Here is a 9,808-nt window from a genome sequence, read left to right as displayed (position 1 = left end):
TCCTGTAGGAGTTGGCAGCCTGAAGGCCAATCTAGCAGCTTGTTTTTATAGGACCTGTGAGCTAAAAATAGTCTTTTATATATTTAAGTGTTGGGGGAGGGGAAGAATCTTTTGTGGAAGTTGTGCGACATACATCTAAATTCTAGCAAGATCTTTAACCTCTTTGTAAACCATGCAAAAACCAAATAACACTTTGATCCCAATCAGTTCCCTCCCGCATGGTGTGCCATTGGTATCGTCTTCTGTCTTACTTTCTTTGACCTTCCAAATAAGGAATTCTCCTTGCGCTACCTAGTTGAGGTTTGCTTTGATTTATCCACATGTCTTAGTCCTCTCGTGTTGCTGCAACAAAATGAGGACTGAGTGGGTTGAACAACAGATTTCTTTCCCCCAGGTCTGGAGGCTGGAGTCTGAAGTCCGGGTGCCCGCTGCCTCGGGTTCTGGTGAGGACCTGCTTCCTGGCCTGCAGGTGGACCCCTTCTCGGCCCCCTTCTGGCTGTGGCAAGGAGACAGCTTTCTGGTGTCTCACCTTCTAAAGATACTGATTCCTTTGGCTCAGGGCCCCACCATATGACCTCGTGTCACCTTAATTACTTCCTTAATCCAAATATAGTCACACTTGACTTGAGGATGTCAGCACGTGAATTTTCGAGGCGCCATAGCTCAGTCCATAGCACCACATATTAAGATCACTCTTTATGATTCTATCTTTCTGTCTGGGATTGTCACTCCCTTCAAAGAATGTTTACTGGGTGTTCCTTTAGTAATGACTGATCAGTGGTGAACCATTTCAGGTTGGTTGGTTGGTTTTTTATCAGAAAATATCTAAGTATTCAATTCCAGGCTAATTTCTTGTTATTTTCTTTCAGCGCTTGGGAGGTAAGAATGCCTCGTATTCTGACTTCCATACTGAAGTTGGGGTCCACACAAAGTATAATTGCTCTTCTGTTTTAGACATATCTTTTCTCCCGGGCAGCTTTTAAAACTTCCCATTGGCTTTGAAATCCTGAAGTTTTACTCTGAATGTGTCTCAGTACAGGTCAGTTGTGATTGCTTGATCTGAGTATTTGTCGTAAATCAGTTTTGAAAACTCATCCGTTGCTCTTTGTTTAATATTGCCTGTGTTCTATTCTCTCTGACCCCCTCTGGAGTTCTGCCTACTTCTGTATTAGACTTCCTCCTCTTTCCACGTCTTCTAGGCTCTTTGTATCTTCGATCACTTTTTATCTCTGGGCTGCATTGTAATAATTTGTTCAGATGAAATTCCACTTTTTTATTCTCCATGTATGTGTAACCTGTTGTTTCTCCCTCAAGTTTTTATATTCTGTGGTTATTTTTCTCATTTCTAGAAGTTCTCTTTAGGTTTTCTTCCTTCCTTCTTTTCTTTCTTGTGTGTGAGGCCCACTTAATATTTTTTCACTGTATCTTGTTCTTTCCTCATGTTTTTCATGCTCTTTTATATCTTTTTTTAATGCTCTTCTATATCTTTAAGCAAATCTGTATTATATTCTCTATCATTTCCAATGTTTGGTGGCCTACTTCTACTTATTGTTTCTTGTTTTCTTGTGTCTTTTGTGCATTTTGTTATTTTAGCAGGTATTCATGAGGTGATACCTGAGAGAGTCTATGACTTCTGAGTTCAGAGAATTATAACTCAGGAGGAGCAAGCTACAGCCAAACCATAGGCTAGCCCCCACAAATAAAGGGGAAGCACGTTACTTTAGGGTGAAGAAGGAGGAAGTTGGGAGGGTGGTTTTGAAGGAAAGTCCGCCGGAGGCTAGCAGGACTTCAGGCTGACGCTGGGTTCTGGCAGCTGAGCTGCAGAGGTGTGGCCGATTTCTTGTGGGAGCCCCATCTTTCCCTGGGGGGCCATAACTCATGATTATCTCCTATTAAGGATGCTTCTTTTGGATCTGTAACAGACAATTCTTGTAATTCACCTGGACTAGTCGGGCATGAGAGCGCCCCCTTCTGGCCTCCTTGACTCCATTTTAGTGAGGTTCCCTTGATTAATTTTCACGGAGTATATTCATTCATTCCTTCAGAGAGGATTTTCCTTTAGTTTTACGCTATAGAGACCTGGAAAAACAATCTATTACCACTTCGTATTTATTTCTTGTATTGGACCTTATTGGAATAAACCAATAGTGGAAATATGAACCCCAAAGTCATATGAGAGCTTTTAACTTTCAGAGAACATTCTCTGTATGTCTCTCTCCATGCAGCGTCAGTACCAACACAAAGAAGTTTCCTAGTGCCGTGTATGTGTTTTTCTAGTTTCATATTTAATTTGGGATATCGCTCTTCTGAAGCTCATTTGTGGTTCTTACTTTCATGCCCTCTCTTACGGAGACCCAGTACCCTGTCCACTCCCTCACACGTGGCTCTAGGGAACCAGCGAAAAGCAAGTCTCCTGACGGCTGCCAGCTCCAGGATTCTATGCTGATTCTATTCTCTCGTGATTCAGTTTCTTTGTTCTCTTCTTTCATTTCTGAAGTGTTCAAATTGGCATGGCATACGGTTGAAAAGTATTTCAAATATTTATCCAACATATTAAAGTTTTATAATAGGAGGGTTTTAAGCTATCTACTGAGGCATATTGCCAGGTAAGCCATTTCTATACTCCTAATTTTTCTCATTTTATTACATGGCTAAGCTTTCTACCTGAATGTCTGATTGTAGTTATGACAGTGTAGCGTATGTATACCAGGTTTTCCAGTTTAAATGGGCACACATCAACGTGTCACCATTAAGAATGAGGTTTGTTTTAGGTTTCAAGTAGGTAACTTTTATTAAATGATTGAAATTCTCTTCTATTCTGGACTTTTTAGAAAATCATGTTAAGTGAATGTTGATGGCCATAGGGTTCTTACCTGTATCCTCCAATGAGAGTGCACAACACCCTTGTGTAAGATGGAACCATTCTCACCTTGCTGGAGGAAGCTGCATTTGCTCATAACCTATCCATTACTTTCATTTGCTTGGGCTTGGTTAGCTAATATTTATTCTGTAAAAAGGAGGAGGTGGTAGGAGGTTTCTAAGTGCTTGGGACAGAATGACGTTTCAGAGAGATGGACATGCTTGTTCGAAGATGCAGAGGCTACAGAGAGCCTGTGTGTTCAGGAATGCACCAGCAACTGCACGTGTATCAATCAGGAGACCCGTCCGTGGCAGCCTCCGACAGGCAAGTTTGAAGCCTCAACTCCCAGGCTCCTCCCGTGGGCCCTTGTGTGACCCCTCGAGTCCAGCCATCAGAGGAGAAAGACTGGTAGCTCCTGGAGCTTCAGAGAGACTTGTTACCCTTGGAAGACTGCTCCCTAGACTCAAAGTAGACCCTCAACCTCTCTTTTTTCTAGGTCTAAAAGCCGACACATAGGTGCTGAGGCTCATGGGCGTGCATATTCTGGCATGGGGGCTATCTGCCACCTTGCAGCAGTGCTGCCTTGCCAGAGCTGCCCCCCCCGCCGCTCCCCCAGGCTGCAGTCCCAGTAGCAGCGTCACTCAGCAAGGGGAGTCTACCTGGCCCTGCTGCCGGCTACCTGACCCAAGTTCCCGATGTTGGACAAATGCACGTGGGCAAACCTGTGAGCCCACACACCTGTGCCAGTTGCTGGGCGAAGTCCAAGTTCCTTCCACAGAATTCCTCCTGTTCCATCTCCCAGAGTCCGGGTGGAGGAGCCCAGTGAGAGGAGCCGTGGTGCCACCCCCACCGGAACCTGCTCTCCCTGGGATGCTCTACCCCCGCCCCATGCTGAGGAGTCCTTCACTCCTGGGTGTCTCGCGCCCAGATCATCCTGTCTTCCCCCCGGCCCAGGGTCCACCCAAGGCCAGAAGCATCCGAGCACAACTCTCCATGGGTGACACTCAGGCTCCCCTCCACCAAGACTGAAGCCCTTAAAGGCCAAGAGGAGGAAAGCGTGGCAGCAATGAACAGAATATAAGGCTTGTGTTCAAAGAGAAACACTGTCAGAGGGTTTGGACTTACTCCGAAGGCAAGCTTTGGGCCATGGCCAACTGGACTTGGTCCCCACCCAGCTACCCTAAGGTCTCTCAAAAGTCAGACTGTGAGTTAGTCAGTGGAAAACAAGTTTAATGCAACAGGTTCCAAGCATCTGCAGCGAGTCCACTTCAACTGTGCCATGCTCCAGAAGGCAGGGCCCGAGGCATGCTCTGTGGCTCACGGCAGCCTGAGGCCCCCAAGCCCAGAGGACAGTGTCAGGAAGAGCACCAGCCAAGCACTGCTGCCCCCCGTGTCGCTCGCGCTCCCGCCTTGTCTGTACCCTGGCTCGGGGAGTTCTGGCCCGTGTGTGTTACATAACATGCCACTGCAGCACTTTACATACAGAAAAGGCGTGGGCTTTAAGAGGACAAAGGACTTGACTATCAGATCCAACGATTCACGTACTGGACAATATTTTGAGCACTGCTTTGAAACATAGAAGAAACGTGGATATATTCCTAAGAGCAAATACAGAGAAAGGAATCACGTGAATTGAAAGCAATGCCCCCAAAGAACTTTCTGTCTGTACCTGTCCAACCCTGACCTTCTAGTGCCCCCCGCCCAGAGGTCCATGGCTAAAGAGGCCCCCCCCTTTCCCCAGCTACCCTCCTTTCCTTTCCCCCCCGCCCCACCCCGGTCTAGGAGGGAGTCAGGAGGCATCACCGAGGAGGAACGGGACAGGCCTTTGTATTACGAGCTGCTACTGTGGATATGGGGCGGCTTGCCTACAGAGTAGCCATGTGATGCACCCCCCCGCCCCCGCACCCTCTTCCCCAGCCCTGGCCGGTGCATGCCTACTGGGACCCTAGGGCTGGGCTCCCCATTTGGGAACCTAGAGGCTCCTAGGCCTCAGCATCTCACTACCAGGGTGCACAGGCCTTGGTAACCACGGGACACACATGGGAGCTGGGACTCTTGCCCATCCAGGCCATGGCCCAGGACTCAGCACTGGGCTCTTGATGAGCCGCCAGCCAGGGCCTGGGCACCCATGCCGTTGCCGTGCACCTGCCAGGGGCAGCATGGTTCAGCACTGGCTGCACGGCACTCTTCTGGCTTCACCTCATCTTCAGTTCATCGTGCCAATCGCTTTCCCTAGGAGCTCGTGAAGTCGGCCTGGGGCTAGCGCCAGTCCTAAGCCTCCACTCTGCACCCCACACATTTCCGGGAACGTGGGTGGGACCTCCGGAAGTGCTGCCACGCTGCCTCTGAATTCCTGAGCCCTGGCCACGCCACTGCTGGATGGTGCTGGGCCTCCAGACGTCTCTTTGGTGGGGGCAGCTTCGTGTGGCCAGAAGTTCTTGGGTGATTTACAGGCGACAGAGCGATGGTCTCCAAACATTTAACAGCACACACATTCCTTCCAGAACATATGGTAAGCCCACTCCCCTAATTATGTAGCTCTCTTGTAAAAGCTATTCTCCGCGGGACAAGTGAAATCATTAAAGCTTCATTTTTCACTTAAAAATGAATACAGATAGGGGCGCCTGGGTGGCTCGGTCGTTCAGCATCGGCCTTCGACTCAGGTCATGGTCCCAGGGTCCTGGGATCGAGCCCCGCATCGGGCTCCCTGCTCGGCGGGAAGCCTGCTTCTCCCTCTCCCACTCCCCCTGCTTGTGTTCCCTCTCTCGCTGTGTCTCTCTCTGTCAAATAAATAAAATCTTAAAAAAAATGAATACAAATAGGGGCACCTGGGTGGCTCAGTCAGTTGAGCGTCCGACTCTTGGTTTCAGCTCAGGGTGATCTCCAGGTCCTAAGATCGGCCTGGTGCTGGGCTCCACGCTCAGTGGGGAGTTGGCTTGGGACTCTTTCTCCCTCTGCCCGTCCCCTTGCAGGGGCGCCTCTCTCTCTCTGTCTCTCTCTGAGGCAGATAAATAAATTTGTATAAAAATGGATACAAATAAACCTCTATGACTTTCTTCCTGCACCCCACTATTTCCTCTAGTCCAACTTTCCGCGGTCGGCCGTATGTCGGCACTGGTCTTCCATAAGCTGGTCTCCTCTGCCACCTGCTTTCAGTTGATGTCTTAGGACCTTGCTCTCCAATTTTTTTTTTTTAAGATTTTATTTATTTATTTGAGAGAGAGAGAATGAGAGACAGAGAGCATGAGAGGGAGGAGGGTCAGAGGGAGAAGCAGACTCCCCGCCGAGCAGGGAGCCTGATGCAGGACTCGATCCAGGGACTCCAGGATCATGACCTGAGCTGAAGGCAGTCGCTTATCCAACTGAGCCACCCAGGCGTCTGCGCTCCAATTTTTTTAAAGGTCACTTTTCTATTAGTTATTCCCTGTTGAGAAAAACTGGACAGACCCTACTTCCTGTTAGTATTTACTGACCTGCCTGTGAACCCAGTATGAACTGAGATACTTACTCACGGCAACAGAAGAACAAAACTTAACATCCTCGTCACAGTTCGTTTCATGGGTGCAGTTGAAACTATTCTCTCTCTCACATACATGACACCTCAGTGCTATGTCTGAAAGGAGGAATAACAACAAAGTGGAGAGTTACAGTCCCCAGCCCTATCAGATGAACACCCACCATCCTCCTCCTCCTCCGAGTGAGCACAAAACCAGTGGGTCTCGAGTCCTTTGCCTTCTCTCCTGGGCTTCCCTCCTCCTCCCCCGGGCTGTGCCTTGCTCACACACCCACACGCAGACTCACGGCACGGACATGTACACACAGAGACACGCACCAGTGCACCTGGACACCCACACCGCCAGCCTGCGCACCCATACCTTTCACAGAAGCACCCTCCACGCGTGCGTGCGTGTGCGCGCGTACACACACACACACACACACACACGTGGCATCTCACATTCGGCGGCTCGACAGATTTGCCATCTGCTCTCCCGGGCCCTTCCCGCTCACCTTCCTGGGCCACCTAACCTCCTCCAGCAACAGCTACACCCTCCTCGACACTCTTAGGCCCTGCGCCCTGACCCCTGTGCAGTAGCCCGCTGTTGGGTCTGTATTAGGGCAGGACCCGCTCCTGGGAGAGAAGCTGGTCACCCTCTCACCGCTGTTCCAGTTCTCGGAGACAGCCTTGGAAGGTCCCATGAGGACCAGGCCAGGCGTGGCTCCCAGCCTGACATCTCCCAGGAAGGCAGTATGAGGGGACACTGAGGAGACAGCAGGGTGCTAGGGAGGAAACCAGGATTCCAGCCACTCCTGCCTGCCCTTGGCGGGGGAGCCCCAAGACGACAGGCTCTCCCATTACGTGTCCAAATCCACAGGCTGCTCTCCTGACCCTCTCCTGCTCCCCGATGCCTGTGCTTCCAACTGCCCAGAGCCCCTGGGGCCGTGGCAATGTCCATTTCGGGTGGCCCCGCCGTGTCTGCCGATGAGGTCTGGCCTGCCTTCTTCTGCCAGTCAGGAGGCTGAGGGGCCCAGACTTACCTTGTTTTCCAGACACAGTGACATTTGTCTCCACCCGTGGCAGGTCCATGACCAGGAGCAAAGCAAGGAGGATCGTCATGTCCAGCAGTGCCTGGCCCTGGACACAAGGAGTGAGGCCACGTGCTCAGCTCTGTGGCTCCAGGGTTAGGCCTGACTTCCTATGTGTCCACCCCCATGGGTCCAGGGGAGGCAATGTGGTCTCTCGGGCAGGGTGCACACCTACTGGCCCATCCCCTCGTCTGGTAATCCAGTTTATGCCTCACCATCCATGCCAACCAGATTCCAGGTCCAGCCCTACTCACGCTCACCCCGACCCCAACCACTCCAGGCCCTGCTGCCTGACACCAACCCCGCCCACGCCCCACCCCTCTCACTACAGCAACCGAGCCTAGGCCCGGCCCTACGTGCCCACACACCAGTTAATAGGTAAGTTAAGCCATTGATCTATATTGAAATGATTGGTACGTTTGGTGTAAACTCCCTCAGAGACACTCTGTGTGTTATGATTATTATGTATATTAATATGTAATATTAATTATGTTGGCTGGTTCTTTGTGTGATGAGTTGTCCCTGTTCTTTTTAATATTTCTTTGGATAGTTCAATTTTGTATTTTTGTCTCAGTTTTACCTTATACTCAGATCTCTTGAAACTGCTTTCTTTCTCCACATTTTCCTACTTAACTATTTACTGCCGGTTGTCACTTTTCAATGGTGCCCTTTGGTTCCCGCTCATCACCATGATTAATAATGGCCATTTCGTGTAACCAGTGAGCCTGTTCTCCTTTCCTCTCTCTTCTTACCCCATTCTTTAGTTCCATTATCTCTGCTTCATCCGAACAGATGGAGGAAGACCGAAGCATTTAGTCCTACAGAGTAGGAGCTTGGGACCATCATTCCCAAAAGAAAACACTTGCCAAACTGAAAACCAACCACATTTAGTAGCCCCTCGGAGAACTGAGGACGACAGAAGTGACAGTTCCAAATCTGGCAAGCCCGGTGGACCCTGCCAGGCCACCGTGAAACACGCTTACCTGGAGCAGAAGCTGCTGGAGCTGTAAACCGGTAGGAGCAGTTACATGCAATTTTGACAAAGTGCTGGAGGCTGGGTGTGAACAGCAGTCCTCGGGAGTCTCCCATTCTCACAAGAGTCCACATCCAGCCCCCAGCACTTGGCCACCAAGCCCTTTCTTTTTCTTTTGGAAGCATAGCAACTGAAAGTGCCACAAAACACACCCTCTGTCCTAGGAACAATGCACAGGAAAGATGCGAGCTACAACAGGAGACAAAAACAAGGACACTCAAGAATGTGAAACCTAAGGGAACTAGAGCTACAGAAAACATTACACAGAGTCCCACTCCCAAGGCAGGTAACATGAATCCTCATGCTCAAAGCCTATTTACAGCAGTTCCTATTAACCAGCTCCACACGTCCAGGTTTCAACCAGAAATACAAGGCGTGCCAAAAGCCAAGAAAACAGTTTGAAGAGGGAAAGTAAGCACGAGAACAAGACCTATATAACAGAGACGTCAGTCATCAGAGAGGGACAGGATGGGACAGGACTAGGATTCAGACATGAAGAACACCAGTGGAAAAAGCAGATGACACGTGAGAACAGATACGCAATGTGAGCATAGAGACCAAAACTCTGAGAGTCAAATGGAAATGCTAGAAGCCAAAACCAGTGTGGCGGAGATGAGGAACGCTGCAGGTGGCACATCAATGGACTCAAGACACAGTTGTGGAAAGATTCAGTGAGCTTGAAGACAGGTCAGTATAAATCTCCCCAGCCAAAAAAACAAAGACAAAAAATGATGAGAGAACAGAATGGAATATCCAAGAACTGTAGGAAGGTGTTTTTTTAAGTAACATACAGGTAGTTGAAAGACCAAAAGGAGGAGAGAATAGCACAGAAGAATTACCTGAAATATTCACGGCTAGGGGCTTACCAGTGTTAGTGGACGGACATCACTGGGAAGACTCTGGAAGCTTAGAGAACAAAACAAGTACCAGACCAAAACGAACAAAGGCGCGCACACACACTCACACACACACGCGCACGCACACACACGGACACACACGCGAGCACACACACACACATGCGCACGCATACACACACACGGACACACACGCGAGCACACACACACACAGAGCCAAATTACCTACACCTGGGCATGTTCAAACCTACCATTTGAAATGCCACGAGTGTTCGGTTCAAAGAGAAAACTTTAAGGAACTCGCACAAAGGAATAAGAAGGGGAATTACAGTGCACTTCACATCAGAAACCATACAAGCAAAAGGGTTGTAATAAAACATGTCAAGTGTTGGAAGACAAATCCTGCCAACCTAGAATTCTGTACCTAGAGGAATTATCTTTCAAAGTACAGCAGAACATAGTTTTGAAAAGGCTCGT

The sequence above is a fragment of the Mirounga angustirostris genome, unplaced genomic scaffold (assembly GCF_029215605.1).
Source record: "Mirounga angustirostris isolate CCGP_5_RB_7025 unplaced genomic scaffold, mMirAng1.0.hap1 SCAF_4, whole genome shotgun sequence".
In the NCBI taxonomy this organism is placed as follows: Eukaryota; Metazoa; Chordata; class Mammalia; order Carnivora; family Phocidae; genus Mirounga; species Mirounga angustirostris.
The sequence above is the reverse complement of the archived record's forward strand: the minus strand, read 5'-3'. Positions refer to the sequence as shown.